Source organism: Cryptomeria japonica, chromosome 8 (genome assembly GCF_030272615.1).
Source record: "Cryptomeria japonica chromosome 8, Sugi_1.0, whole genome shotgun sequence".
Lineage (NCBI taxonomy): Eukaryota > Viridiplantae > Streptophyta > Pinopsida > Cupressales > Cupressaceae > Cryptomeria > Cryptomeria japonica.
In genome coordinates this window covers 255250441-255277699 of record NC_081412.1, presented here as the reverse complement: position 1 = coordinate 255277699, position 27259 = coordinate 255250441, and positions in this window count along the sequence as shown.

The following is a 27259-nucleotide window of genomic DNA, read 5'->3' as shown; positions in this document are numbered from 1 at the left end:
ATAGATTTAAGTATCTTCAACAATAATCTCCTGCATCTTTTCACTGTTCCTATTCTCTTCTCCTGACTTTTCCTGCATAATAAAGACACAATATGACCACGGAGTGCTCACCTCCCAGCCTAGGCTAACTGGTAGCCACCCCCGAGCTCGGAGAACCAATTTCCTAGACGGGTAACAAACAGGCAAACACATAGAAAGAAAAATTACATACAGATTTTCCAGACACACTCCCAACTTGGCTTCACAGCACCACACTTTGATGGTGACCTTTTTTTTCAAGGGTGGTAGTGGACCAATACCCTGAGGAGAACTGCAAGTATGAAATAAACAAGTAGCCACCTCATGGCACAATAAATATATCAAGAATCTCAACCCCTTATTCCTTATGCCCCCCAAAGGCATTCTAGCCTTACATCCCTCCTTATGACCCCCATTGCACAAATAGGCCATGCAGCAAGGGTCACACAAAGATCCCTTGTGATCGCTCTCAAACGAGAGTCTCTCACTCGAGGGTTGTCACTGCTACCACCCACAAGATCCTCTTCTCTCCCAAGAGTAAGAGGTCTTGAGAAAACTCCCAAAACACAACAAAGCATAATGCAAGATTTTCAAATGAAATTCTAAACAAGACATACAAAAAAAACATAGATTTCTTTCACCAAATCATACACTCATACACATGCAAGAAAATAACCATTTAAAGAATGATCAAACCAACCTTAATCTGCCCAAAGGTAGTTTTGAAATTTCAAGAAGAGCTGCCCAATCCACGAATCTTCTTTCTTCTACCCTTAGTCAATTTTTCTATTCCAAACTATTATTTTCTTTTCAAAATTTCTCGTCTCCAAAAATGGAGAGTGGGTGATTACCCTCCAATTCTCAAAAATCTTCCTTAAGAAGCTCATTCTCCGAGTTCTCACAAGTTTCTAAAAAAAACAAAAAAAAGAAAGAAAAGCATAATGCAAAAAGACTCTCATTCCAAAAGGAAAAAAAAATCTCAACTAGATTAAAACTTCTAATTTTCAATTTTCGCACAACTCAAAAAAGCCAATTTTTAAAGCGTTAAAAAGATCATTAAAAAGTAGAAACTTGCCTAAAATTACCCCTAACCCCTAGGTATACCTTATGGGCTTTAGGAAACCCTATTAAACTACCCCTAGGTGTTCATTTAACCCATTTTAAACCCCTCTGAAGTTTATTTTCGGGTCAAACATACGTTGACCACTCCAAAGATTATATTCCCAAAGTATTTATGACAACACATTATATTATTTAAGAAAAACTATAGTTAAACACTTTCCCACCAAGAGACAAAAGTATATTGGAACATAATCTATGTAATTAGGATTGTTATCATGTGGTATGTAACTCAAAAGGATGTAATTGTAAAGGAAGCAATGCAACCAATATCTTAGAACATGTGTAATGAGACTTTTAGAAGATTGATTTTGAAATGAGATATATAAGATAAGATTATTGTAACTGGATATTCATGATGAATGTAATTTCCAGCTAGCAGTAATTAAATGATTGCAATGATTGTGTATATCTTGTGGATGGTAGTGAATATAATAATAATCATGTATGCCTTGATTTGAAGGATGTTAACCTTAGTGTTAGTTACTCTTGGGATATGCAAATGAATGAGTAGTTGTAGATTTATATGGATTCAATTATTCTCTATTATGTGTTTGATTTATGGAGTTGATTTCTATCCATTAGGGTTAATATTGTCTCATGATGATTTTCTAAATGTGAATACAAAATATGTGCTCTTGTGAGTCGTAATATTTTGTAATATGATGTTGGAAGGTTATGACCTTGGCATCTATTAAGATAATTTTATGCCATGTGATCTATATTGTGGAAGTGTTCATTAGGAATGGGGTTGACTTAGATTGTTTATGTGTGAATCTTGGTGGTATCATATGTTAAAAAGGGTTATTATTTGTTGTTATGATTTGTGTATAAGTATGTGATTAGTAATCTTGTTGTGATGATATGTATCTTTAAGAAATGATCTAGTTCCACTTGCAGAGTTGAATATGTGGTTTCATTGCAAGTTTGATTATTCTTGTAAGAATGTGAATGAGAAGCATTGTTAGTGTCATAAATGATCTTAGAGATTGAAGTAGAATGGAAATTGTAAAAGTGTGTTGTTGACATTTCATATGGTATGTGTTAAGATATGCTATTATGTATGGATTAGATGGAAATGATATAGGTATCTTAGGTGGCATCATGCACCTAGAATAGTTAAGCATTGATGTTATACTTCATGTACTTGTAGATGTTAGTAATCCTATTGTTAAGCATTTTAAATATTAGATTATGATCTAGTACTATCTTATGAAGGGATGTGCATTTAGATTCATAATGAATAAATGGATGTGTAATGATGGGGATTAGGAACGTTTCAATTGGTTTTCTAAAATGAACTTAGTCTATAGGATGTTACTCTTAAAAGTAGTGACGTTGAGATACCCTAGGGGAAAATAATGATATGATTTGTTATTCCGCTTGTGTATTTGTGTTATGATGTTCTATGCTTTGTTGTAATTAGCAAAAGATGAAATTTGCAATGATGCATTTAGTATATGATGTATTTGATGTGCATTAGATGGATGTTATAAATGTATGTGTTGTTTAGTATATGAGCTCTAAAAAAAAAATTATCTCTATTTGTAGTTAGATTAGGTATATTTATCTAGGGTATTTTGGCAGGCATTACATCTGGTATTAGAGCCCATGTTGCAAACACTGGGGTCTCTGGTTAAGTTTGTTGCTCTTAGTCTTTCATGGTGTACTATAATCTTCTCTTGAGTTGAGTTGATCTCGAGATTTGTAATGAAAAATGTTATTGGAATATTTGGAGATCTTGTATGTTTATGCCTTGTGTTTCTCCCTAATTCTTCCTAGAAATCATAATTGTGTGTAAAATGTGTATTCATTTCCAATGCATTCTTCTTAGATGAGAGTGATGTCTATAAGATTCTATGCGGTCTTACTTGCTTGTAAATTTTAATGTTTACTTGAATATTAGAAGTTGTCCTCCCTATATCAATGATCATGCTATAGGATTAAAGAGAATTGTGTGTGTTCTCTTAACTAATTTTATGTTCATAGGATCAACTTGTTACGTTAAGCCTCTTACGAATAGTAATATGGAGTGTCTATTATACGCATATAAGAACGATTTGTGTAAATCATGATCTGAAATTGAAGAACTTGTATGCTATACACTTGTATAAGAAAATAGTAGTTGTTTATGCCCTTCTCTTCTGTGTATTCTTCCTTGTAAATGTAAGGAGATTTAACTAGTGAAGTATGGGTACCAAATAGAACTTTTGGGTGTTTTTATATATGTATGATTTTGCATTTGAGAAAAGATTGTTTGAATGAATCATATCTTCTAGTAATGGCTTAAGATTTCTAACTGCATTTGTAATATTAAGGGACCTCATGGAAGTTGAATTTGGATATCTAAGGAAATGATGTGTATAGCTGCATAGTACGACAAACATGACATGTCTAGGAATTTCGTATTGCTCATGCATAATTATTGTGTGCATAAATTGGTTGATTGGCAAGTATTTTTCCTCCTCTTCTCTCCATTTGGATAAAAGAATCATAGTTCTTAGGAGTTTATTGATAATGAGTAGAAGCATTGGATACTTATTGGTGTAGTATGGTATTGCATTTATTAAAGGAAAATATTGAATAAATGATATTGCATAAGATTGAGATTTATGCATTGCATCCATGATGTTGCTTAGAGGAGGAATTGATAAGATAGAATGCATATTGCATGGTAATTCTAGGAAGTTTGATAAATCAATGGATTAAAAGATCATGTTGATACTCATATATTGGAATGAAAAAAATAAATTTTGATGCATTGCATGCATAGTATAGGAAAATTTGGGAATCATATCATTATGTCTTTATTTGGTTGGTAAGATAAAAGCATGTCTTAAGTAGGAATGGTGTGGATTGTTGAAATGTTTGATTTGATCAAATGCATAGATTAAAGACAAGATTATATCTCCTTATCATATTCAAATTCAAAAGAAAATATTTGTTCCATGAATTCTAGCATGATGAATTGATGGTGTGTTGTATGAAGTGGTATTGCAATTATATATGAATTTGCCTCTTCATCACTAGATATGTTTGGTTTGTGAATAATTATAGTTAAGGGTTAGTAGGATATAAGCACTAAGTAAGGCAATATATGTATGTATTTGAATTTGCGTGCATGGTATTAAATGAAAAATTAAGTGGTGGTAAGCAAGGTTGCGATATCAAGTTTCATGCTTAATATAGGCAATTGATTGATTAATGTGTTAAAGTATATGATTAAGTGATTAACTGAAGAACCAACAATTGTCTCTACTATAATTTGGTAAATGTGATCACTCTATAGGTAGATATCTTGAATACTAACCATGTTTGAGTGTATGCCTTGTGTGTGTATATCTTCTTGCATATGTATTCATTCATAAAGGATAGTAGCCCAGATTATCTTAAAGGATTGCATTGCAGCAATAATGGTAAAAGTAACTTGAGAATTTAAATAGATTTATGATTTAAATGTTGGTGTTCACTCTCTAACACATCTAGGGCACTAATAATGGGTGTTGTGTAGCGGCTACTCCCTTTAGAGTGACCAATGTTGGTCACCTCGTGATAAGGATTTTGGTAAATTTGTTATTTTGATTTGAGTTATTTTCGTGATGTTGTTAGTTTGATTTTTTTGGATATCTTTTCTTTAGGATTGACCACTAAATTCTTCTTTCAATTGTTTTGCTCTTGTGGTGGCACTTGTCACACTTTATTTCTTGGTTGATTCGTCGACAAATTTTCTCTCTTTTTTTTATTTGATGTTGTATTTAATGATTCTCTCCTTTTGGATTTTCTCCTTGTTGTCCATAGTGGTCATTTTATTTGTCGAGTTGTGGGCCCTCGTTCTATGTCAGTGTTGTTCTATCATGTTTATCTCAAACCTCTGATAGTATGTGCAAGGGAGGACACCGCAGAGAAGTGCACTAGCCCTCGAGACCAATTGGATAATAATGACATTAGTAGAATATGAAATATGTTGGTAAGATGTCATGTATTGGAATTTTATAGAGTTCATGAAATATTTAATAGAAGTGCAATGGAATTTGAAGTATTTATAATATGTCAAGTTGATAAATGCAAAAGAAACCATTGCTTTCATATCTTCATTGAATGTTTATGTATAGGTATCATGCAAACTGAAAGAATTAGAGTGCCTTGTAATAACTGATTGGATGATATATGTGTAGATGCTTGCATTAGATTAGCATAGCGGAATTATGGTAAGGATTGAGAACTTTGAGTATTGCAAAATTTGCTTTCCTTGAGAGTTATAGAGTATAGATTTCTGGTAATCACGAGATTCTCTTGATCTTACCCAGTCTTGAAGGAATTTTATTCAACTTTCCTCATATAGGAGTATGACATGTGGCTTCTTAAGGATGCACCTATGTGTGAAGTAATGTGTAATATGTATACTTGTCTTCTTAATTGCATTCTACTAGACGCTAAAGGAAGTGTTGACATGCTTGAATTGTGTGAGTTACGGTGATTTTTGCTTATAGATGTTAACTCAGATACAATAATTACAGTTTTAGTCTTTCAAAGGTGGTTAAATAAAGTTCTCTTGAAGATATTTCAATGATTTGTCATGCTTATTGTAACCGGTAAGAGTTTCTTTGACTTGTTTTATCCATTATGTAACGTATTTACTTTGATAATTAAAGTGTAGAAAGAAAAAAACTTGTAATCATTATCTTACTTTGAGCTAGAAGTAGTTTGGTTTAAGAAGTTTTTTGTTGATGTGTCTAGGTTTTCAGATTAACCTTTCACGACTTCCAAGAGTGAGTCGAGCCTAAGGTGGGGAGGATGTAGTGTCCCTCCTAGACATACATTTTGATTCATGATTTGATAAACTTATATAGACTTATGATGATATTTTGATGATGATTATGGCTTTATTGCTATGCAATAGATATTTATGATGCTATATGGACATGTGTTATATTGACGACTTTTGATGATCTATGTGATGGATGATATTTTATGATTATTCGATGGATGGTATTTCTTGATGGACTTATATGTATTTGAGATTATTATGTGATTTATATGATTTCATGATATATGATGATGATACTAACCCTACTTCATGATGATAATTTTATAAGATGTGTTTGTATTGGGTGACTATCTTCGTGAAAGGGACGATGCCTTATCACTCATCGCGAGCATGATAAGGTGTTGTGATTCTCTTTCACTTTCCTCCTACTATGATGTTGTATATATAAGTTCTCTTGTGTTTATTGGTGGATGCAGTGTTGCAAGTACCGGACATCAACTCCACCCGGTCTCACAGGTCTGAGCGTGTCCTAATCCCAATGGCATTTGTTGGAGATGACATGGTTTTTCCTCACCTACTCATGGTCTAGTATGTTCACCTTGTTAGTCATGTCGGGTGTAAGTGTTGTCTAGTCTTGAGTCGGTATCTCATCCTATCTTCATGTGGTTGGTTATGTGTGTGTGTATAATTTATCATGGATTGGATTAATTATCCTATGGTTGGATAATGTTTATTTAATTAATTAATGTTGGGTAATAGTTATTAAAGTTATCACTAATCAGTTAACTAATGGATATTTGATTTATTATTATTGAATTTATAAATGTTTGATTTAATAATTAATTGGTTTTATTTTGGATTTAATTGATTGTTATTTAATTAATTGATTTATCGAATATTGTTTTGTTTAATTAATTTTCTCCTTTTGATTTTATTTAATGTTAATTGATTTATTTAATTTATTTTAGATATAGTTGTGAAGTTGATTTTTATTAATTAATAATTATAAAAGTATAAAGCCTATTTCTATTTCTACACTCTTAAAAAGTAATAATATTATTATTTTGCTTTTACTATGCATGGGAGGTGTAAAAATAAAATAAAGTTGATTTTACCTACCCACCTAATTGATTGGGTGAATTTGGAATAATAGGTAAGAAATATAATAAAATATTCATACCTTGGAACTATACAAGATAGGTAAGAAATATTGTTTTTTGGATTATTTTGATTGGTTGGGATTTTTGCATAGTTTGTTGCGTATTTTATATTTATTTGAAATTTCTGGATGGTTGTAGGGTTACTAGTCAGCGGGATTTTGATTGAACCTTTGAGATTTTGGCTTGGACCTTGGTTTGTATTTGGATTTTGGAAGGTTGAATTGTAGAAGCTCTTCTTCAATTTTCATACTTGGATTTGTGATCTCTAGGTAGGAGTTCTTTCATTTTTAGATTTTCAAAAATCTTTTCTTCTATGTGTCTTCCCGTGAAAATGATTTATTTGTGATTGTTGAATGGATGGAGAAAAGAAAGACATTATAGTTTAAATCCTTTGGAATTAAATGAATGAAATGGGGAAATTGCAGATTGCTCTTTATGTTTGAGTGAGATTCTTGAGTTGTTTGTATGTGTAGTGAATAGCAGGTAAATGTATATATGTGTATACTTTTTCTAAGTGTTTGTAGAATGTTTTTATTGTGATTTAATGTTGATTTTGGTATAATACTCCTTGTGAACTCCTGGTTGTAATAAGGGTTGTTTTCTTATGTCTTGAGTGATTCTATGACCTTGTAAGAGCTCCTGAAGATCACAGAGAGTATCCATGTCATGTTTCAGATATTTGTAGTCTTGTTGTTGGAGTATTGGAGTGCTTGGTAATGTTTTGGTTCAGCTCTTTTGGCCTATCCAGAGATAGGATTCTATCCCTTGCTCTTTGGATCCAAAATGCATTTTTAGCCAAAATGCCTATCCACTAAGTTGCAAACTCTTCCTTGTAAGTTGCATTTAATGCATAAATCATGTGTACACCCTTTCTGATGCTTATCCAACCTCCTGGTCATGCCCTTGAGGTTTTTTTGTCTCCCGAGTCAACTTGGGCAGTTATCTTACCTTCAAGATCCTTCAAACTTGAGATATGGCACACCTTACCAGAAACGCCACCAAAACTACAAAAAATGCCACCATACTAACCAAAAATGCCACCCTATCTACTAGGAACGATTCTATGCATATCAGGAACGCCATAGTTCATATACCCTGAGAGTTGACAAACTGACTAGGAGAGCTAACCTACAGATTGAGAAAGCGGACCTATGTACCCAAAACACTGACCAATGGTCCAAAAATGCTATGCAATGAACCAGAAATGCTAGGAAATATCACAAAAATGCCACCCTACAAACTAGGAATGCCACTATGCATACCAAGAGAGCTAAACTGTTCTAGAAGGCCCAAAAAGGTCAATTTTAGTGTTGTAAAGTCCTAGTAGGCATTGTGTGAGTTCCCAGAGGCATGTGAAGTCTGTGTTGAGAAATTTTAATTGGTTCATGATGTATTTTGTGCTCCATTAAGTGGGATCATGCCCTACCATTCAGGAGTTTCTTTATACAGAAGTTGCTCCAGCAAGAGGTTGTTGCCTTGTTGTTTGAGGATTTTTTCTATGGCTCCAATGGGATGTGTTGTACCTCGTTGTTGAGAAATTGTAGCAGTTTATGATATCATTATGTTTCATGTTCTTTCTTTGGTACTATGCCCATGAGATATTTGTGAAGGCCCTATGCTTGTAATGGTTCATATATATGCTCACTATGTGCAGTATGTACTCGGTGATGTTATGTATTCTTGAAGGCCTTCTTGTGAACATTATTTCATTTATTGTGATATCATTTTATGTGCTACCCTATGGGTTGGCATATGATTAGGGGGAGTATTCTTCCTTGTGATGACCAGGGTCATGTGAGTTAGGTTGCTTGGCACCTAGACCGCCAGGGCACAATGGGAGTTTTCCTCTTTGTAATTCAGTGATAACATGTAATAATTGATTGGGTTTGGGTTTCACCTAATAAGATAATTCTATTTGGTTGGTCCATATGATATGGAAATTCAATCTCTCTTGTACTCACATAGGTTGAGATGGCTCCACATGTCTGTTAAGGGATTGTTTTCCCCCTTCTTTTGTGAGGGTAGCTTGTATGACTATTAAGAATATGGAATGTTCTTCTTTGTGAGGATAGCATACATGTCTACCATGGGTGCATATTTACCTTCTTTGTGAGGCTAGCACTTAGGATGTGTGACTAGTAAGGATGACCATATTCCCTTTTATATGAGGACAACATGTGATCACACTCCATTCCTACATGTGACCATGTCCATATGCCATGATTTATTGTATGCCTCTAGAAGAGTTTATTGTTGATTTCAGCCTTGTGTTGTCATGTGAATATTGTTGGGTTGAGTTAATTATGTGCTATGTTGAGTCCCATGGTTGTTAGGTGTCAACCTAGGTCTTGAGTGAGTGTTGGAACCCCATGTCATCTCCTAGCATGGGGGTGGTTCCTATTTGGTTCCACATGGTCGAGTGGTTTGATGCCTTCTCTCATTGGGATATTCTTCATTGGATGTTGCGTGCGTGGACTTGGAATTTTATTATCTCTTCATGTGGATATATATTGGAACATAATCTATGAAATTAGGATTGTTATCATGTGGTATGTAACTCAAAAGGATGTAATTGTAAAGGAAGCCATGTAACCAATATCTTGGAATATGTGTAATGAGACTTGTAGAAGATTGATTTCAAAATAGGATATATAAGATAAGATTATTATAAATGGATATTCATGATGAATGTAATTTCCAACTAGTAGGAATTAAATGATTGCAATGATTGTGTATATCTTGTAGATGGTAGTGAATACAATAATGATCACGTATGCCTTGATTTGAAGGATGTTAACCCTTAGTGTTAGTTACTCTTCAGATATGCAAATGAATGAGTAGTTGTAGATTTATATGGATTCAATGATTCTCTATTATGTGTTTGATTTATGGAGTTGATTTCTATCCATTAGGGTTAATATTATATCATGATGATTTTCTAAATGTGGATACAAAATATGTGCTCTTGTGATTCGTAATATTTTATAATATGGTATTGGAAGGTTATGATCTTGGAATGTATTAAGATAATGTTATGTCATGTGATCTATATTGTGGAAGTGTTCATTAGGAATGGGGTTGACTTAGATTGTTTATGTGTGAATCTTGGTGGTATCATATGTTAAAAAGGGTTATTAGTTGATGTTATGATTTGTGTATAAGCATGTGATTAGTAATCTTGTTGTGATGATATGTATGTTTAAAAAATGATCTAGTTCCACTTACATAGTTGAATATGTGGTTTCATTGCAAGTTAGATTATTCTTGTAAGAATGTGAATGAGAAGCATTGTTAGTGTCATAAATGATCTTAGAGATTGAAGTAGAATGGAAATTGTAAAAGTGTGTTGTTGACATTTCATATGGTATGTGTTAAGAGATTCTATTATGTATGGATTAGATGGAAATGATATAAGTATCTTAGGTGGAATCATGCACCTACAATAGTTAAGCATTGATGTTATTCTTCATGTACTTGTATATGTTAGTAATCCTATTGTTAAGCATTGTGAATCTTATATTATGATCTAGTACTATATTATGAAGGAATATATGTTTAGATTCATAATAAATAGAATGGATGTGTAATGATGAGGATTAGGAACATTTCAATTGGTGCTCTAAAATAACTTAGTCTATAGGATGTTACTCTTAAAAGTAGTGACATTGAGATACCCTAGGGGAAAAGAATGATATGATTTGTTATTCCGCTTGCGTACTTGTGTTATGATGTTCTATGCTTTGTTGTAATTAGCAAAAGATGGAATTTGCAATGATGCATTTATTATATTATGTATTTGATATACATTAGATGGATGTTATAAATGTATATCTTGTTTAGTATATGAGCTTTAAACAAAAATTATCTCTATTTATAGTTAGATTAGGTGTATTTCTCTAGGGTATTTTGGCGGGCATTACATGTAAGACTCTCATAACCAAAAAGATCAAACCAATACCATTCCCAATCCTAGGTAATAAGCCTAATAAACTATCTCCTAATCTCAAAATCAATGAATATCATCATAATGATAACTCAAATGCACAAGTAGATAACCAATGCCAAACATCTCTCAAATTTAATCCTCTAGAACTAACCATCTACCCATAGCTCAAGATCAATATCTATTAAAGATAAGCATAAACCTAATGCACTTGAAAGGAACAATAGCCAATACCTCTCAAGTAGTAAACCACTGAGAATACCAAGAGTCAAGAATGAGAATGCTCATCAAGCTATCCAAGTCATCATGACTCACATGAAGACCAATCTCCTCTCAAGTCCATACTAGGTGAATTCTCCTCAATCTTCCTACTGAAACCACCAACTGTGTCAACAAATGTCTCTAATCACAAGAGAATACTAGCATCACCTATGCCTTAATTTATCCATGAGTACCTATAACCAATTAATCCATTCCAAACTCTAAATGCAATAAAGCATCATCATGAAGTAACTTAGAAAATGATCATGTGCCCAATACAAAGAGAACTGCCAACATAAATGTAAAAGATCCAATCATAAAATCAGGAACGTAAACATGACAATATGATCTAACCATCTCCTCCAAGGAGATAACATGCTCCATATGAACATATCACATAAATGTACAATGCCAAAACTATAAATGTGTATCAAGATTAAACCATGACGTAAGAGAAACCATCCTATCAAACAAGGATAACATGTCAAATGAAAACATAAACCACACCTCAACCAAAGAACTCTATGAGTCCTCCAAGATTTCCACATCCTCAAATATCATGAAGATCACCATCTGTTGCAAGTGTACCTACAAATGTGAAAGACCCTTATGCAGCAACAAGATCTCAGGCATCCTCCAAAATCTACACACTAAGAATATCATCCACCATCCAATGGTGAATACATATCACTACCACAACTTAATTGTGATACCTAACTCTTCATAGAATCATGATAACCATCTCCTAAATGAAGATCATCTAGGTCTACAAACACAACTAAAATGTCAATAACATCAAGTAAACCAAGATCTCTAATCCAAGAAGATACAAAACAACTAAAAAACAATCAAGAACCAATCCTACAGCACCACATCATCATTGTCAAAAGATCAAATTGAAAGTGTATAAACAAGAAATCCATGACATCATGATAAAACCATCCTCTACATGAGATTCAAACAAAGTGCTCACATTATCAAAGAACTCAACAATGCATATCATGAGCTCTCAAAAGTCAAAGTAACCATGATCCTCAAACAAGAAGATACACCACCATAACCAATCAAGAATCCAATAAAATCATTACCAATGAAATCACTTGCAAATCCAATCATGTCATGCCAAAGTCCCTAAGAGCAAGGAATATTCATGACACCATGATCACATCTACTGAAACAAGCATCTAACTCCCAATGTGTCCTAATTGTAAGTATAACATAGTCAACAATATAGGTCCTCCACCATGATAGTACCTGGTAACAACTATTGGAAGTATATGTTTTTGTGGTTGTCATTGATGTCAAACTTGTTGTTCTGGATAGTTGTTGTTCTGGAATGGTTGTGGTGTATAGATATCTTGTTGTGTTGGTGTTGCATTTATTCTATTGGTTGTTCCAAAATTGTTTGGGTCTGTAAAGAGTTGTTGATGTTGTTTAATATTGTTATCTTCTTTGGTTATGATTTTGGTATTATGGATATCTCCATATTAATTAGGTGATCTAGAAATATATTTGTGTTTGCATTAGAGAGTATGTTTTGACCTTTTAATTGTCTATATGGATGTGTTGTGTGTTGGGATGATGTGAGTTTTATTTCGTTGATTGCAGATCGATGGATTGAGCTTAGGAAGATGTGTTTTGGTCCCCTCTTTCTCCTAGAGTGGATCACTATGTGTGTTTTTGGTCTGGAAGGTATATTTTGTTTCAGGTTCAACTTGGTTCAAGCTCTGATGAGCTATCTTGTATATAAATAATGTATGTGATTGAGTTGTATAAAAAGAGTATTAGAGAGTAGGTGTGTGATGTGAAGATAGTCAGCGGAATTCGGTGAAGAGAAAAGAAGAAGAGTTGTGTTTGAATGATATGCGATTTGTTTGAGACTGTGGTAGAGGTATGAGACAGAGTGTTGATAGGTGAGGTATGAGTTGTGCATGTTGATGTTGGTTACTTGATGTAGATTTCAAGGACAACTTCATGATCAAGAGATCCTTCTTTTCAAATCATTTTTTTATCTTTCCTTATTGCAGTTAGCATCAGGTTTGCAAGTCCTCTTTTTGTATCTTGCCCCAAGAACAATTAGCCTTGGTTTTCAAGTCTGGAGTAGTAAGCTCTATTCATTGTAATCTAACATACATAGTGGATAAATTTTGTGTGTAGGTGCTCACCGTGGTTTTTCTTTGTTTGGGTTTTTCACATAGAAAATTTTGGTGTTCATGTGTTGGATATATGTTGTTGATTAATTTTTTATGTGTTGCATTAATTTTTGTTTAGACTAATTCGCTCCCCCCCTCTCAATTCTGCCTTGGGTTCAACAACAAATTCTCTCCTCAACATGAAAATAATTCAACAAACCAAGTGACTAAACCAAGCCACCAATCTGAATATGCATCAACAATGAAAGGTCTATAGACATAGACAACCCATATCCAAGCCATAAATGCAATCATATAAGTAAAGACTACCTACAACACTGCACACCTTGCAGACCCAACAATATAACATACATACCCAAACCAAAACTGATATCCATATCAACATGATAGCAATCAGAGATATAATACTGATTGTACAATGACATAAACTCCAAATCTCCAATATCTTACATGTCATAAACTCATAATGCCACCATAGTAAAAAAAAACCCATAAAAAGATTAGAGAAAAATATCAACAAATAAATCATTTCAAACCTAATCCAAACCTTATCCACTATATATTTATCTAAACGATCTTTCCATCAACTATAGGATGTCCAAAATCTAACTTTGCATGCCCAAGTTATGACCTCTCAAAGTCATAAAGGTACCTTTGACTTCTAGCTAGCATTATGCTATCAAAATGGAAAAACTAGAAAAAAATGATCATACCATCATGTAGTGCTCTGTGTCACCTTTCCAATGACTATAGGAAGTCAAAAAATAGACATCATATGCATGAGTTATGCTCCGTGAAAGAAGAACAACCTATTTGGCTATATGCAAGCTCAAATGAACAAGACTCCAAAAAATATTCCAATCTACATTATTTCTGATTTTCCAATTTTCTTAAAAATAATTTGGGTTGGGGTCAGCTTGGATTTGACCCCAACCATAAATCCATCATATAAATTTTATTTGGGGCAGGATTCAAATTTTCAAAGTTTTTATAAAAAAAAAACTTTATAAAAAAAATTATGTTAGCAAAAAAAAAAATTATTTTTTTTCAATTTCTCTACCCACCAAAGTGGGGAGGCAGCGAGGGCCTTTGCAGCTATTGTACCTACATGTACTATAGAGTACCACAATCTATGGTACCCCTGTACCCCCCCTCTCCCACACCCCACAAACAATATTTTTTTTATTTTTGATTTGCAAGTAAATAAAAAAGCTGATAGGCATAGTATATATTTTTACATTTTATTTTTCTAACGACTGCAAATCTGATGCCCTAGCTCAGTCATGTGGTTGGGCTAGGGCTAAAAAAAATTTACAATTTTTTCAAGTTTCACCAAAATAGGTCCAATTATATATGATTTTTTGTCTCTTGACCCACCTGAATCCATCCATGAGGTCCATTTTGTCCTAGGAGGTCATCTGCAACATTTCCCCCACAAAACCCTCATATAAAATCACAACCAAGAAACCCATTTGACCAATCATTTTTCGAACCCCAAATCTGCAAACAACCCATGGTAACAACAAACCTAAAAGCAATAGATATGCAATAAACAACTTGTGAAACTCGCATATCTTGCCTTGTCTTTCATTTTTACATGCATTTGATGGATTCAACATCTAGGGTTATAACACCAAAATCATGGCTCTGATGCCACTTGAAAGGAAACTTGCAACCATTAATATGACAATTTCCACATAACCCAATTCAAATATCAATCAAATAAACACATAGAATCCATATACAAAAAATAGACAACATACCCATCAAAGATGACACAAGATATGCCCTAGGAAAACCCTAATGAGGAAAAAACTCAGCCTAAAAAGCATCTATCATCTATGTATTATTAGCAATGCATCATTATAAATACAACCATAAATACTTTCAAAACTTCATCCATCAACAAGAACTCCATGTGAACAAGCATGTAGTCACACATCCCATGCCATGCTTCCAACCTCCACAAATGCTAAACTTGGCTAATCCAAACAACTACCCTTGTTGTTGCTTTTATAGATATAAACTCCCACAAAACCACCAAGTGGTATTACATAAAAACCATGTGCTAAAACCATGGGCTAACTACCATGTTGACCTCATATCTAATATTGGGTACTTTATTAATTTACTTTCCCCAATATTAAATAAATATAACATAATATCTCAATGTTACAATACAACTCACCAAGTGGCCTCAAGAATATTCCCAATGAATCTCTACACTTTACACATCCATGTGCAACTCACATGATAAAATAAAATATTACAATTATGAATATTATTATGCAAGGTGTAAAACATCTATTTTACCAACATATGTGATGTTTTATATCTTCTTGATTTGGATATCATGGTTTGACTCTCTCCTTGAAGAGCTCTTGGTGTTGAGTTCTTTGATCATGTTGGGACCATGGAGGATATTTAGTTAGGAGATGGTTATCACAATGCCTAAGGAGATTGGTTACATAGTTCAATGGGAGCTTTGTTAGTGATGTGGATTCATCATTTGATGATGGGTGGCTATCTTCGTGTGGTTTCAAGGAAATTGTGACATATTGGTTTACCATGGAGTAATTTTGAGTCTTCTGTCAGGTTTCGGTTTATGATATGTTCTTTGGAGAATATGATTTTTTAAGGAGTTGTTAGATCATGATGTCATGACATGTTTCTGATATTATTGTTGAAACTTTGGCAATGGTTATGTTGGTTTCTCTTTAGTTTTGAGTATTAATCATTTGTTTGGAGTTTCATGATTTTGCAATGTTACATTTGAAGTTAACATGGATTGATTGGTGGATGCTCATGAAGACAATAGAGAATTGGGTGAGGCTATGAGATCTCATAATATTTGACATCATGTGTTGAGGTGGCTACTCTTTGATGAGGATATCAGTAGAAAGGCCATGGAACCTCCACCTAGTTATGGATTTGAATCAATTATGGACTTTAAGAGAATATTGTAATTTATTATAAGATTTGATCACTTGGTGTTGTGTCCTCATGATAATCTTTTTTCCCACTCTTGGTCTACTTGACAATTGAATGATTTGAGAGGTATTGTCTGCCTAGTTATCAAATGCCCTCTTTAATTTGTACCTTGTTTTCTCGCGTGAGCTAGTCGTGAATACAATAGTAATAAGGACTTGTTGATAATATGATGCATAATTTAATGTGTTTTTTTTGTTTTCCTTGTTGTTGGTCTTAATCAATGGATCTATTTCTGAGGAATTATTTGGTCAAATAAAGGAAATGTCTTGTGGCTTCAGGCATATTCCCTATGTTGTGGGAATGATTTAATTTGTTTGATCTACCTTCTATATGCAAGGTTTACATCTATTTTCGTCATATTTCATTTGATTTGAATATTAGATGTTGATATCCTTTTATTTTGGTAATGGTGAAGGAGATATTACATTACACAACTTGGTACATGTTAGCTTGGAACAAGGATAAGGTTTGATTTGCAGGTTCTCTCTTTGTTCTTGTTCTTGTTCCTAGACATTTGTATTTGCATGGTTGAGTGTAAATAACTTGAGAGAGCTATGGAGATTGGTGATGAGAGAGGTATTTCAACATATTTTGTTGCAAGGAGTTGCTTGTTTCCTTGACACCATGTGATAGAGGAATTAGCCACATCCTCTATGTGAAGTACTCTAGATAGACTTGATATGGTTTGATCTATTTTAGGATTTGACATTACTCATGCAATGCAGGTTTTTGGATATATGTATGGTTATCCTCTATGATATCTTGGTTTGATGAGTATTGATGTGATGATGATTTTGTATGTTTCATTAGATTTGGATCTTCGAGTTATGTAGGTTATGGATTAGCTACCAATTCTCTTACAGTGGGATGTCTCTGATATGGATTGTCTATATCCACAAGATTGTTTTAATGTTGATGTGGACTTTGTTAGTTGGAATTATATGGTAACTTTTGCATTGGCATGTTTCATTCAGATAGGAAGAAGGATATATAGATACTTGATTACAAATTTAGAGATGATATGTTGATGGCTTGAAGTTTTATTAATGTTGATATACCCTGGTTTGAGGTATGGTTAGTTTGGAATGAATTGCAATTTCTTGTAATTTTTATTACCAGTGGCATAAGGCAATTATTGTTGGTAAAATGGTGTCTCAATCTTGCATTTACACAAGGTTACTATTTATAGTAAGTTTTCATTTCAACACGAAATGGTGCGAAATTATCCTCGGAGCTTCTGGTTGGCTAGATGAGCATGTCGGTAAATTTTGGTCGCAAGATCATAGCTAGTTTTAAGGATATTAAAGTTTTTGTTTTTGGAGGGTGTGATGAAAGGTTTAAAATTAATTTTGAGGACTTTATAGGCTCCAAAATTCCTTTAAAAGTGGGCGTAAATGATGTAGTGGTTTACAAGGTGATAGAGCACTTCGCAAGCTTTTTGGCACTTCAAACGGTTCGTCAATCGGACACACGATTCACAAGTTATGGCCTCTAAAAGTTTGGACTCCTAAAATAGGAAATATAAATTGCATTAGACACATAAATGAGTTGTAAAAGAGAGGAACACGTGTTGATGTGTGTTTTGACACGTAATAGGAAATCTAGAATGGAGATAAGGTCGGTTCTACTTTGTTGGGTGGTTTTAGCCCATGATTTTGTAATACCATTTGACAGTTTCTTGTATTGCATCTCCTACATATGAGGTGCGTGAGATAGAGGTTGTGTGTAAGAGTCTTGTGGCTATTGAGTTACCTCTGAGTCTTTGATTAGTTGTACTCCTGTGAAAAGATTTCTCTATAAGTATATTGTAATTTGTTATTGATTGTTGAATAATATATTGAGTTGCTTTTGGAGTGTGGGTTTTTTCTCACGAAAGGGTTTTCCCCATGTAAATCACTATGTTGTTGAGTTATGGTCTGATGATATTTTGTTTATTTATGTTAAGTTTTTGTAACTGCTATAACGATCTGTTAAAAAATTTGCATTACCCTCCTCTCAAAGTTAGTGTACAAAGTTGTTACGTTACTTAACTTCCTTACAAGTGGTATCAAATTCTGGTCGCATTTAGTTTCAATTGTGGGTTGTTGATTTTTTTGAACTAATCCATATTTGAGTGGGAGCTTGTGTAAAAGATACTTTTTGATCTTATTGCAAGAATTTTTAGATGGCAAGTACATTAGGGAGAATAGAGGTGGAGAAATTTAATGGAAGTAATTTTGAGATGTGGAAGCTGAAGATGGAAGATCTGCTAATAGATCAAGATCTGTGGGATGTTTTGATCTGAAAGTCTCAAGACCCTTAGATACTACTGTGGCTACTCAATATGATGTTATGGACCGTAAAGCCAAGGGCCTAATTAGATTGTGTCTGGTAGACTCTATTCTAATCAATGTTCATAAAGAGAACTCTGCAAAGAAGTTATGGACTAAGATTGGTGAGATGTATCAAGTCAAATCTTTATTAAATCAAATTTTCTTGAGGAATAAATTGTATTCCTTGCAGATGGAAGAGGGTGGACAAATTGTAGACCACCTGGAAGCATTTAATATAATGGTGGATCAATTGGTATCTGTTGGTGTTAAGATGAATGAAGAGGGGAAATGTCATATCTTGCTTTGCTCTTTTCCTGATTCATGGGATTCTCTTATTATGGCTATTGGTAGTACTTATGTTGTTGTGAAGTATGAAGATGTGGTGGGTACCCTACTTGGTGAAGAGATGTGAAAGAAGGTATCCATCAGTTTGAAGGAAGCTCTAACTATTCGTGGAAGACCTAAGGAAAAAGGCAAGAAGAATGAGAAGCGCAACAAGTCCAAATCCAAAGGGAGATTGAAATCTCCTGGAAAGTCCAAAGTCATTTGTTGGCATTGCGGTAATTTGGGTCACATCTGTAAGGACTGCAAAGAAGAAAAGAAGAAGTTTTATTCTGATTCTGAGTCTGAGAAGGAAGATGGTGATGCATTCATTGCAACTTTGGGTACTCATGCAGGTAATGATGCATGGTTGATTGACTCAGATGCATATTTTCATATAACTTCCAATAAAGATTAGCTTTCTGAATATGAAGAATTTAATGGAGTCAAGGTGTACTTGGGTGATGATTCACATTTAGACATTGTTGGTCAAGATAAAGTTAGGATCAGGTTTCCTGATGGTATAATAAAATAGGATTAGCGATGTGTTGCATATCCCTGGATTAAAACAAAATTTATTATCTGTGAGAAAACTAATAGATGTAGGTGTGCAAGTAGTCTTGTCTGATGCAGGATGTAAGATGATTAAGGGTGCTATGGTGATTTCTACAGGTATCAGATTCGGCACTTTGTATAAGCTAGAGGCTTACATTGTTGAGTGCAATAGCACTTCTGTAAAAAGTAAATATGTGGACACTTCGTTGAAATATTTGAGGGTTTCACCTTTAGCAGATGGACATGGATTTTGGGTACCAAAGGGTGCTCTTTCTTTTGAAGAAAAGTTACCTGCAAAGAAGACTATGCTATGGCACCAAAGACTTGGCCACATTGGAGAAAAGGGTCTGAGGGCCTTGAAAAATAAAAACCTTGTTGAAGGTTTGAATGATTGTAATCTTGTGTTTAATTTCTATGAGCATTGTATTTATGGAAAACAAAACCATGTTAAGTTTTACTCGAGTTCTCAAAAATCTTGTGGTATTTTGGATCTTATTCATTCTGGTGTCTTTGATCATGTAAATGTTCCTTTGATTGGAAAATCCACATACTATGTTTCATTCATTGATGATTTTAGTAGGACATGGGTATATTTTGTAAAGAGTAAATCTAAATTTTTTCGTCTTTTTAAAGAATTTAAAGCAATGGTTGAGTTACAGACTAGAAAGAAAATTAAATGTTTGAGGACTAATAATGGCGGTGAATTTTGGTCTAATGATTTTGATAGATTTGTAAAGACTGTGGCATTAATAGACAGAAGACAACTCCATATCTCCACAGGAGAATGGAGTTGCAGAAAGAATGAACAGGACATTGATGGAGAAGGCTAGGAGTATAATAGGTGGTGCTAGTCTAGAACAAAAATTTTGGGTTGAAGTTATAGCCACTGCTTGCTACCTGATTAATAGGTCTCCTACATCAGCTCTTGTTGATAAAACACCTATGGAAGTGTAATATGGTGAAAAGTGATGAGGGGAGATCAAGTGGAAATCTTTACTCCCCTCAAAAGAGGGGTGAAAGTTTCACAAAGTATTCCCTTCAACTTCTCATGCACATTACATTTAAAAGAGGGGGGTTGAATTCACTAGATCCAATCCCTATGGAAAGAGATTGAATGCTAAGTGAATTGTAGGAAATTGACAATGAATTTGGAAATTAAAGTAACCCTCTTTTAAAATAGACAAGTTGAATTAAGTGAATTGAGACTAAGTGTAAAGATGACAAAGAAGCAATTATATCTTGAGATAGAGATGTGGGATGAAGTTGTGCACCTGGAATTAGCAGTAAAATGTCGAGACCGAGCCTCCCTGCAAATTTGAGCAAAAGTTGTCAGGACTGGATTGAAGTTGCACCTGGTCCTCTAAAAAATCCGTGCACCGAAAAGGGTTTTTTCATCTCTAAAAATGAATCCTAAACCTACAATTACAGTTGCGCACCTACAACCTACTCACTGAAAAGAGAGGAAAATGTTGTTGGGATTGGGGGTTTGCCTTCAGGTCAAACCCCATTTTGGAATTAACCAAGTGAATGAAAATACTTGCAAGTAAATGAAAAGAAATGTCTGAAGTAGAATCCACCTCAAGAGGATGCAATTGAAATGTTGATAGAATTGCTTGAAAGGATATGTGGAATAGAATGTCTTGAATGTTGATAGAGATCTCATCTTTAATGATTGAATCCTTGATTTGAATGCAACACCTAGCCTTGAAAGGAGACTTGAAATTCTCAATGGATGCTTGGATGCTTGAATGTTTGTTTGCGCTTTATGATCAAATTGTTGTCACCTATCATCGCTATGCTCATGAAATTAATTTTTGCTTGACTTCGCTTTTACAACTTATGCAAATAGGAGGGGAAATGCTCCTTATATACTTGCCAAATAGGGGTATTTAGCTGATTTTTCGTCTTAGGTCGACATAGGAAAACTTTTTTCCCGCTCACAATTGACAAGCCCAATGCAAAGTTTGATCAAGGGAAATCCAAAATAGGGCTAGGACAGGGGCGCCACGCCCCTGTCCTGCCCTAATTTAGGACAGACAGTGACAATAGGCAATGCGGGTGGTAGAAAATACAAGTTTTTGATGTTTTGAGCATGTCTTGGGTCTCCAATCAATCTCAGGGATTCATCCGCCAACGTAAAGACCCAAATGCGATCGAAAATTGCAAGGGTCACAATTTTATGATGCTACATGTATCCCCCACTTTAGTGGGAGTATAAGCGTACCCTAATACTACCGGTAAAGTACAAGGAAACAAGATTGAAAGACTTTCACCACGTCAAGGAGGCAAGATACACCAAGCCCCCAGTGAACTAAGGATCTTACGACCTCGATTGACAAAGTAAAAGGGAAGATCAAGAGGGAGAGAACCATGACTGTAAGTAGCAAGGTTCCCCTCACTATGAGTCATGAAAAGCAAGGATACCAAAAATTACAAAGCAAAGCCAAGTTCACTAAGTAACTCCAAGTATCAAGAAGGAAAACATGAGCGGAGTGTATGCCCCCACATTAAAGTGATTGCACATGACTTATTGGGAGAAATTGCTTTAAGGTAGGATACACCCAAGGGAGAGAAAGAGAGGGAGCACGTTATCGCAAGGATTTATCCCCCAATTGAGGAATAAACCCAAGGATAATGAACACAAAACACAAAGCACAAGGTGGCGTCACTTTCATCGAGGTCAGTATGTTGTATGATAACTCGTGTATATCATGTATATATGCATAGAATAGTCCTCATTCCCCAAAGAAAGGAAACCACCTTGGAAGAAAGGGAACACATGTGTCTTTTGAGTCAAAATGAAAGAGACCAAAAGAGATCTCAATGCTTTGTATCATCCTCAAGTAGACATCACTACGGACAACAAATAGAAGAACGAGGATACACATAGAAGAATTTTCACAAAAGAGCAAGAAAGGAGAGAGGTAGAGGATGTACGGTGCTAATGCAACTAGTCTAGCACGACATCCACCTCCCGATCTTGTTGATCACTATTTTGGGAAGGCGAGAAACACACTAGAGGAGCGACATCGAGCACAGCAGATGGAGCTATCACAAGATCCGAACAAGGACTATGCCCATGTGCTAAGTCACTTTGTTCGATTCGAGGAGCTAGGATCAAGGCTTTTGAAAATTTTACAGATAAATGTTTGTCAACATCAACATATTCATATTCACTATCAGAAGCATTAGGAGTTGTATTGACATCATGAATAACATTTGCATCCACTTCTTCATCAAGATTTATAAAAAGAGTTTTAACATGAATAGAAGTAAAACCATCAAATGTTTTTTGCAACTTATGATTTGGAGATTTAGGTTCAGCATCTTTCTTAGGAGAAAATGGAATCATGTCAACTGTTGGTGTTTTGGGAGATTGAATAGTTTGAGAAACAACTTCACAAGCTCTAGCGCGATGTTTTTGTCAGTGTTCTCTCGCACAACGATTTCATCGAGTCTTAGCGGAAGACTCAGAAGAAGGAGGAATATTTATTGAAGGAGGAATGTTTGTTGAAGGAGAAATATTTGTTGAAAGAGAAATGTTCTTATCTTTGGTAGTTGGATGGTTAGGTTGAGGTCTCTTAGGTTGAACAAGAGGAGAGGTAGGTCTCTTCTCTTTATAAGAGAAAGGAGGCAAGACTGCACCATATAAAGGAGGAATGTTCGGTGTAGGAAGGAGTCCAGGTCCATCATGAGGAGGAGGTATAGGTCTAACCTTAGGAGGGATATTATTGTTCTTCTTAGGAGAAGGCATAGTTTCATCCATAGGAATAGGTTGGAAATCTTCCTTAGGAGGAAGATTAGTTCTATATGTTAGAGGAAGAACTTCATCTTCAAGAATAATGGGAATATCAAGTGTTGGAGTTCTAGGTTGGCTTAAGGATGAGATCATATCTTTCTTCCATTTTTGATAAGATTGAAAGAGAGAATCACTTTTTTTTGGAAGAGATTGAAATTGTTGAGGCCAAACGTAATCAATAGGAACACCTGGGCTTCTTTCGGTTGGTCGAAATAAGCTATGGTTAGCAGTTATAATTTTTCTATTATGGGGAAATTTCAAGCACATATGGATTAGAGAGGCAATAGCCTTCATGGAAGATAGCCAAGGGTAGCCTAACTTCACATGGGATTGTTCAGATGAAGGAATGATAACAAAGTTGACATCTATAGATTTAGTGTGAACCTCAATAGGGAGTGTGATAGAACCAATAGTAGGACAAGAAAATCCATCAAATAACTTAACAACCACATTAGTATCATCATAGATTGGTTGATGCAAATGTAAAGTATAAAGATATTCTTCAGTGATGATATTAACCATGCAAGAGGGATCAATAAGCACACCATGACAAGGTTTTCCTTGGATCTTCGCAACTATGTATAAAGGGACATAAGGTGCTCTAATGGTCTAATTAGGGTCAAATGTGATACATTGATCCTTAGGTGTTTCTTGTTTCTCTACCATATTCACCAAATTTGGAGTTGTGGTAGTGCGATTAGAGGGAGAGAAAGAGGTATGTTCAGTCTCAATCATGTTAGAGGAATGAGAGGGTAAAGGATCAGTGAAAATCGTAATATATTGATTGGGAGGAGCTACTGATTTTTTTCCCTTATCATTCACATCTACCATAGATATAGTATTATTATCAATTGGGTCTTGAATCTTACTTTTTAATGCAAAACATTTCTCAGTATCATGACCATGTTGACGATGAAATTGACAAAAAGAATTATTATCAAAGTAAGGTGAGGCTGCCTTAGAAAGGTCAACAGGTTTTATTGGAGGAAGTTTGATAACGTTTCTTTGTAACAACTGAGACATGATGCTATGCAAAGATTCATTCAAAGGAGTAAATCGTCTTTCTCTTTTGAAAAAATTAGAAATAGCAGGCACACCTGTTGTAGCATTCACGTTGTTGTTGTTGATGGTGTCATTGAATTTGATGAAGCCTTTGTTTGGTTTTAACTTCGCAAACGGTTGTTGAGCACTCTCACCCTTATCACTCGGAGCCATAGGAGTAGATTGCTTCATTTGACTCACAACCAATTGATAATTGTGAAATGTTGCGCACAACTACAAAAAAGAAGTAAACTCAAACAAAAGAAGATTTTCCCTTATGTCTTTTTGCAAATTAGAAATGAAAAATCTTTGAATATCATTATTAGGTATAGGAAAAGAAATTTGAGCACACAAATGCTTATATCTACCAATGAAATCAGTCACTTTTTCTTTAACACCTTGTTTACAATGCATTTAATCAGTCAAAGTGATTTTAGGACCTATTTTGTTTTGAAATTGTTGAATAAAAGCATTTGCTAATTGTTGAAAAGAAGTAATAGAATAAGAAGGCAAAGATCAATACCATTGCAAAGCCTTATCTCTTAATGTTCTAGTAAACAATTTGGCAAGCAATCTTTGATCATAAGCAAAGTCAGTGCACAAAGTTTGGAATATTTTGACATGTGTTAAAGGATCATCTTTTTCATTATAGAGTTCGAATTGAGGGACTTCAACATGTTTAGGAGGGATGGCTCTAACAATATCAAGAGAAAGTGGGCCCACAACATCAAATGTGGGCACACTAAACGTGGATTGACTCATAGAAGCAATTTGTTGCTGCAATGATGACTCATAGTTTGAGAAAGGTTATTAATGGTTACTTCGGTTGAGAAATTTATGTTAGACATGTTTGATTGAGAAGGTGGTGTGATGTTATTGAAAGAAGGCATTGATTGAGAATAAGGTGGTGGGACACTATGATAATTAGTCATAGGTGATGATTGAGTAGGAAATGGGACACTGAAAGGAGGGAGAGAATAATTGGATGAATTGCCCCCTTGTGTCACATTGATTGGTTGAGAGATAATAGGAATGCTCATTGAAGGCATAGATAAAGATGGAGGATTGAATGAAGGAGATGGATTGCCCCCATGACTAATGGTTGTAGGAATGACATTTTGAGGTGATATAGCCATGATGTTTGAAGTGAAAGGAGGAATGCTAGTCATTGAAGTGGTCAAAGCAATAGAATGATTGATTTGTGTAGAAGGTTGTGAATAACCTAAGTTCTCAGCACAACTCTTCATAGGCATAACATTAGAATCAACAATGTGAGCAATACCACGCAATATATCAATTCCATTCTTATCACTTTGAATCATGCTTTTTAGACCTTCAATTAATGGAAGAGCTTCACTATTGGGATATTCTTGGGCCATCCATTGTTGGAAGTTGTCAAATTGATTGTTCAATTTTGAAAGTTGATCTATGGAAACTCTAGTCAAAGCTTCTTCTTCATCATGGGAATCATCAATTAGGTAGATAGGATGTTATTAGGATGGGAAGAATTAGCAATATCCTCATTGTAGAAGTCACCCAAATTAGGCTTCATCTCTTCGGGAATTAAACCTTGGGAAGCCTTAATTCTAATGCTTCGTCTAACGGGGATTGTATAGGTAGGACTAATAGTTGTAAAACTCATGCACTAGAGGGAAAATTTGAATTTTGGGAACAAAGTTTGCAAAATTGAATAATGCAAAAATCCAAGAAAATTATAATTAGATGATATGAACTTTGTGGAAAGAAGGAATGACACAATCTCCAAGAAAATTTATGATGAATAAAAAGAGATTGAAATTTAAAATTAATGGTAATGTGATACCACTTAATTAAAACTGACAAAATTAAGATTTTAAAATTAGGGCAGATTATAATTAACCACTTAATTTTAAATGTTTCCTTGAAAGGTGTGATGTTGAAATTGGGAAGTATTTTTATTTTAAAGGGATCAAAATTCGACAAAATTAGCCAATTTTATGGATTTAAGCAATTAAATACAATCATAACAGTCTCCCAAAATTTTGGGAAAGAAGCCAGGGACCAAGTTGAAAGTGTATCTAGTCCACCCAACTTTTTCGGAAATTTTCAGGGATGATAGCTACGATGATTTGAGAGATAAGCCCAAAAAATTGATTGATTTTATGAACTCTAGATAGGCGAAATTAAGGTTTGAATGTCAAAATAGGACCCTATTCGGGTTTTGAAAAAGATAAGAAATTGAATTGCAAATTTGAAAAAGGTCAAACTAATGGATAGGACCACCTTGAATAATATTTAGAAAACTGAAATTGATTGAAACTGATTGAAATTTGCAGAAAATCCAAGTAAATTTGCAAATTAGGGTTTTAGGACCTAACCATTGAATTTTGAAATTTTGAATTTTGGAAAAAAGAGGGAAATTAAAATTTTGAATTTTAGGCAAGAAGATAAGTCTAAAAATAGTCCCAAATCTGAAAATTAAATGTGAATCCAATGTTTGCACAAATTCAAGTTGATTTTTGAAAATTAGGGTTTTGACAATTAACCACTTAATTTTGTACATTTGATTTGCAAATTAAATAAGACAATGAAAGAATTGAATTTGATAAGCAATGTAATTTTCAGATCTAAAATAATAGATAGCAATTTTTGCAAAACACAAGTTCAGTTTCAATTTTAACAACTGGGGTTTTGATTGAATTAACCACTAAGTTTTATAAATTGCAAGAATATTAAACTTGTAAATGCAATAATTTTCAATGTAAAGCATGTAACCACGTCAAGTTCACCAAAATGTAATGTGGTGAAAAGTGATAAGGGGAGACCAAGTGGAAACCTT